The following is a 5192-nucleotide window of genomic DNA, read 5'->3' on the forward strand; positions in this document are numbered from 1 at the left end:
AAACCATGATAACCAGTGGCAGATCCAGGATTTTGAAAACGGGGAGGTGCAATAATTCTGAACATAAACAAGGAATTTTTGGGACTTCCCTGGTAGAGGTTAAATGGTTATTTAGATTTGTTATAACATTTGATAGATGATGTTGTTGTTATTAATTATTGATTTTTTTTAAATTTAATATGAAATTTTGCTACATTATTCCCTCTTCAGAGATCCAATTTTTGCAATTATATATATTAAATGGGGGGGGGGGCACCCACCCAGCACACCAGGCCTGTATCTATCCTTGATAACAGTGAGAGAGAAAGATGGAAGTAGAAAAAGAATGGGTAGCTGATTACAAGGTATATTCTACTGATCAGCCAGAATCTCATGTATGGTAAGACAAAAAAGAGAGAGAGAGAGACTTGGAAATCAGAATTTCTATATCTTGAAAATGTAAAAGAGATGGCTGAGCCCACCCGGCAAATGATGTGATACACATCCTCAAATGAATCAAATACTGAATTGGAAACAATACTGACTCAGAAGCCTAATCATTCAACCAGAAAAACAAGCAGACTCCCAAAGGAGAATGGAGGTTATGGCAGAAGAAGCCTTCCAGGACAGGATACTAGTTGTTAAGTGTCCCTACAGTGGTGGAAATAAAGACCCTATAAGTGCAATCTCTATGTGAATGCTATCAGAACTTAGTTGAAAACAGAAACGTGACAGCCCTGGATGACAGAGAAAAATCCTGAGAGAAAACATTTGGAACCCAAGGGCCTCCTGCAAAGTTGCATTATCTACAAATGGACAAAGATCCCACAGGAACAAAGCTAGGAGGTGATTACAGAAACAAGTGAACTAATCATTTAGCCTAATAATGAATGGCCACTTGGGAGGAAGTACACAAGAAAGGGGCCACATGATGAGAAACTCTCCAATAAGTCTGCATAAAGGAAGGGTGTCAAATGAAGTTCCCTGAGATAAATCTGAGGGAGTTTAATACCAGAAAACAAGGTATCTCAATGAACCAATTTCCAGAAGCAAAAAAAGTTAGTTGGGCAACAGCTGAAATAAAAAATGGAGAAATGTGCCCTTCCTACAGTAAATCTGTCAGGATAGCAAAGCATAGCTTCAGAAGAAAGGATAAAGAGGATAGCAAGTTAAAATGTGAGTAAACAAAGGGCGTAGAAGAGTAAAAGAGAGTCAAAATAAGAAAATTCCCAGTCTGGAAGAAGAGATTCAAGGCATAGAATATACATTATGCAGAACTTAACCCTCTGTTTGAATTTTTACTTAATTTCTTCATTTACTATATTGTTACAAGTTTATTAGATTGTATGCACTACTTTCATATCTTTTTTATTTATGACTATATGTAAGTTATACAATTTTTAGTTATTTAACCAAATGTTCATAATATGTAATGTAAATCCAACTGATACTTAGTTTTTGGTCAAGAGCAATGGCAACCTTTTTTATTTTTCTATGTACTACCCAAGTTTCTAGTTTACACTTGTTTCATCATGCAAAAAGAGCAGCTTTTTTTTAAAATGGAGAGGAGACTTCATACTGCATTTTATGTTGCAAGCTACATGTAGTAAAGACTTACTCAAATTACTGTATTCTTCATGGTGTTGGTAGCAAAATGTCTTAAACTGTTAAACTTAAAGGAAACTCTTCAGGTTTTAACCTGAAACGGTGATTTCCTTAAGCTATGGTTTAAGAACCTGTCAGTGTGCATTACCATTTTTTCTTTTATTTTTAGAGATTCTTAATCTTATTTACAATTTCTAACTTTAAAGAAACTTTTATTTTAAAACTTCCTATTTCCATTTGAAATTGCCTGTTTTTGTAAATGATTAGTACTTTCAGTTTATACTTAAAAATTCTATTTAAAGAACATTTTGTAAATAAAACGTCAATTACTTCTAATTCTTAGTCTTGGTGCATAATTTGGCATTTATGTTGTTATAAACCAATACTCGAAATGCATGCATAGGATGTACTATGGAGAGACAAAAGTGAATAAGAGTAAGAAGGGAAAATAACCTAAATCACTGTCATCAACATCCGGCATCACAAGTATCATGAGGTGGCTAATACTTTATGGTGCACGTTTATATAAGCCACATTTAATTATACAACGCATCACGAAATTATCTAAGTATAGTAAATAAGTGGATAACTGTGGTGTAGGTGTCGGTTGCTGGGTGAATTATAACTGTGTCCGTGTAAATCACATATCTATATTAATAATACTTATATAATAATATATTATTTTATTTGCCCCTGAAGAAGAAAGGTCTACCTTCCGAAAGCGCTCGGGTTATACGGTTTTAATTTATTTCTATCAAGACTTCTTGAACCTACGTGTTTTTCTAACATCATGAATATTATTTTATTAATACTAATACTAATAGTTACGCTGATTTATTCCATTCTAATACTACTAATAGTAACAGAGAAATAATATTTAATAGCCTTATTATTAGAAACGTACAAAAATAAATGCACCTGTAATATACTATTAATATTATACACACACATTTCCAATAATTTATAAAACATTACTTTGTTAATCCTACCTTATGCACCTTCAACCTCTGTACAGAAGAGTACAGAGATCACTGTATCCACTCTGTACAAGGCACGAACTGTTTCATGCTATAAACAAATACCTAAACGCCATCTATTGAAAACCATACAAAATTAACCTACACTTTAATAGCAACAGCACTGCTATTAATTTTGAACCTCATTTTTTATCACACATAGTAACTAAAAGAAAAACTCTTTCATTCTTTCCCAGGTTTTTAGATTCTTTGAAACAGTTTAAAAAGTGAGCACTATTACGCTAATAGCATATGATCAGAACTAAAAAAATTATATAGTAAATAATTTTTTATGCACAAAGTTACAAAATGGGCTATCTGTATTATGCCCACCATGAGTATTGAAACCTAGTTTTTATTGTTATAAGCCTTCAGACTTATCGCTGAGCCACCGGGAAGGATAATAAATAATGTAAATAATTTCATATAGTGCCCTAACTACGATTATTCAATGTTATAAAACAAAAACTTATAATAAGAATTCATTGATTCATTAGTTGGGTATCTATGATATTCACTATTATCACTATATTCCTCCATAATCTAGTGTGATGGAGCTATAAGGAGCATCACGTTAAGATCAAGCAACTCCTATAAATATCTAGAACATGATAGATTATAAATACAACGTTCCGTGAAGAGTAGTTATGCTAGTTAGAGAGTGCTTGTTTTATTTATTTGTTTACTGACTTTCACGCAAAGCTATTCGAGGGCTATCTGCATTAGCCATCTCTTATTTCTAATTGATAGACTACAACGAAGGCAGCTAGTCAACACCACCATGGCCGCCGAGAACTAACCCGGGCTCCGGGTAAGGATTGTTATATGCGCCCCCTTCTACAGACCCAGATATGAATGTACAAACAGTCAACAAGCTGAGATTTGTGATTCCTTAACAGGATAATTTATTCAATCTTGGATTAAAAACACTATTACATACCATATTCATAGATCTACCATGGTATATGTATCCTACTAACCTATTGTGTTTTTGTTACAGATTTTACAGTTGGATATCATATTTTGAGGATTTGTAAGAGCAATATTAGTGTGGATTTGTTAGTTGCTAGTTTGTCTTATTTAAATACAGCAATTTATGAGTAATTATGAAGCTTTAGGCTTATTTTATAACACAAGTTATATTTAATCAGTATTTTATTATGTATGTTTTTTATTCGTTTTATACATAACAAGCAAACTGAATACATGTCCAACTAACTATTAATAAATTTCAACAAATTACTCGGATAAAAATGGACAACCAATTTTTAAGGAATCATGAATAATTCTATCATCATACAGTTAACAAATGCGCTAAAACAGAAACACATTGTTGCCTAAAAGAAAAATCACAAAAGTCGTTGATTAAATAATTTTATTAAATAAATGAATAAAATTAATAAAGCAGAAAGAAATACTCACACATTAAGTTTACTTTTTATTTAATAAGGTGAATATATGAAAGTAATGCTTAATTGTACGTAAACATATCCATTATTTAATAGCAAAATAAAATAGAACTAGTTGAATACAAATCAGATTTATACTTTTCTTCCATTTTAATACATAAGTAGTTTTATCGTCATTAGGCCAGAATTTTTTTTACTGTATGATTTTCATTGTTAGAAGTGTACTTTCTTTGCCTTCTGTCTGCCGAAGTGATTAATGATTCTGCTGAAATCCAAAGTACGGGCTAACTGGTTTACAATTGCCAGGGCTTCCAGATCTGTCAGTCGGTCTTGAGCAATTGTGGAGCGAAGATAATTTTTACCAGTTTCAGCTTGCTATTGTTACGCTGTCGTAACATTATAAAATATCTTTCCCCTTCTGCAGTTGTGACTGGAATTGTGCATAAAATGCAAAGGGCTACAGAAAAATTTGGGAAAGTGGGTGTAGCTTGCATTTGTGCAGTTTGTTGAGAAGATCCAATGGATTTAATTCAGTATCACCGAGTTTGTGGATGGCCTTTGGATGTTTAAATTTTTTCATTAAGTCTTTTGACCCATCAGATCTATATTTGGTAACAAACTCTTTAGTTTTTGAATGTAGCTTATTCTCAGATATATCTAGATATTGCCAGAAAAAGGAAAAAGTCTGATTGTTATCTTTTGCTGCTCTATATCTTGTAGTGAGCCCAGCAATAACAGAAGTTATGATCTATAAAATGTGTCTCGTCTGAATTTTGTCTCCTTTACAGGTTCATTTTATTCACAATTAGGCAAGGAGTCGTCTTTATTTTCATCACAAAAATATTTGGGAACTGTTCTCCATTTTGCAGGCAGTTGTGGCAGAAGATTCATGCTATATGCAACCAATTTAGCTTCAATGATAGCTTTAAGGGCCTGTAATACTTGATTGCACTGATCGATGACCACGAGTATCTTTAAATTACAGCCATCGAGATTCAAGAAAATGACTGCACATAATCAGTTATACATTTGGCTTCAGTTCTTGCTTTAGATGTAAGATTGAGTTGAAGAATTTCTGATAGTGCATCCAGAATTCCAGAAAGATGAAATGCAAAGGCCCTGACACTATCCGTTCTGTTTGTCCATCGTGTTCCCGAAAGTCAATGAAGAGAACAACCTATTT

The 5192-nt window shown here is 32.9% G+C and overlaps 1 protein-coding gene across 2 annotated transcripts in view; it reads right to left on the minus strand.

Annotated features, from left to right (window-relative positions):
* The window catches only part of LOC106477596 (natural resistance-associated macrophage protein 2-like), an 84549-nt gene that overhangs the window by 72020 nt on the left and 7337 nt on the right, over window positions 1–5192 (minus strand). The window contains exon 1 of one of the 2 annotated variants that reach the window (XM_022381474.1): window positions 2574–2643. The exons of the other annotated variant lie outside the window; for it this stretch is intronic. The gene's annotated coding sequence lies outside the window, so the exon portion shown is untranslated. Of the gene's footprint in view, window positions 1–2573; window positions 2644–5192 lie in introns of those variants that run through there. 2 annotated transcript variants of the gene reach the window in all.

The sequence above is a fragment of the Limulus polyphemus genome, unplaced genomic scaffold (assembly GCF_000517525.1).
Source record: "Limulus polyphemus unplaced genomic scaffold, Limulus_polyphemus-2.1.2 Scaffold167, whole genome shotgun sequence".
NCBI lineage: Eukaryota > Metazoa > Arthropoda > Merostomata > Xiphosura > Limulidae > Limulus > Limulus polyphemus.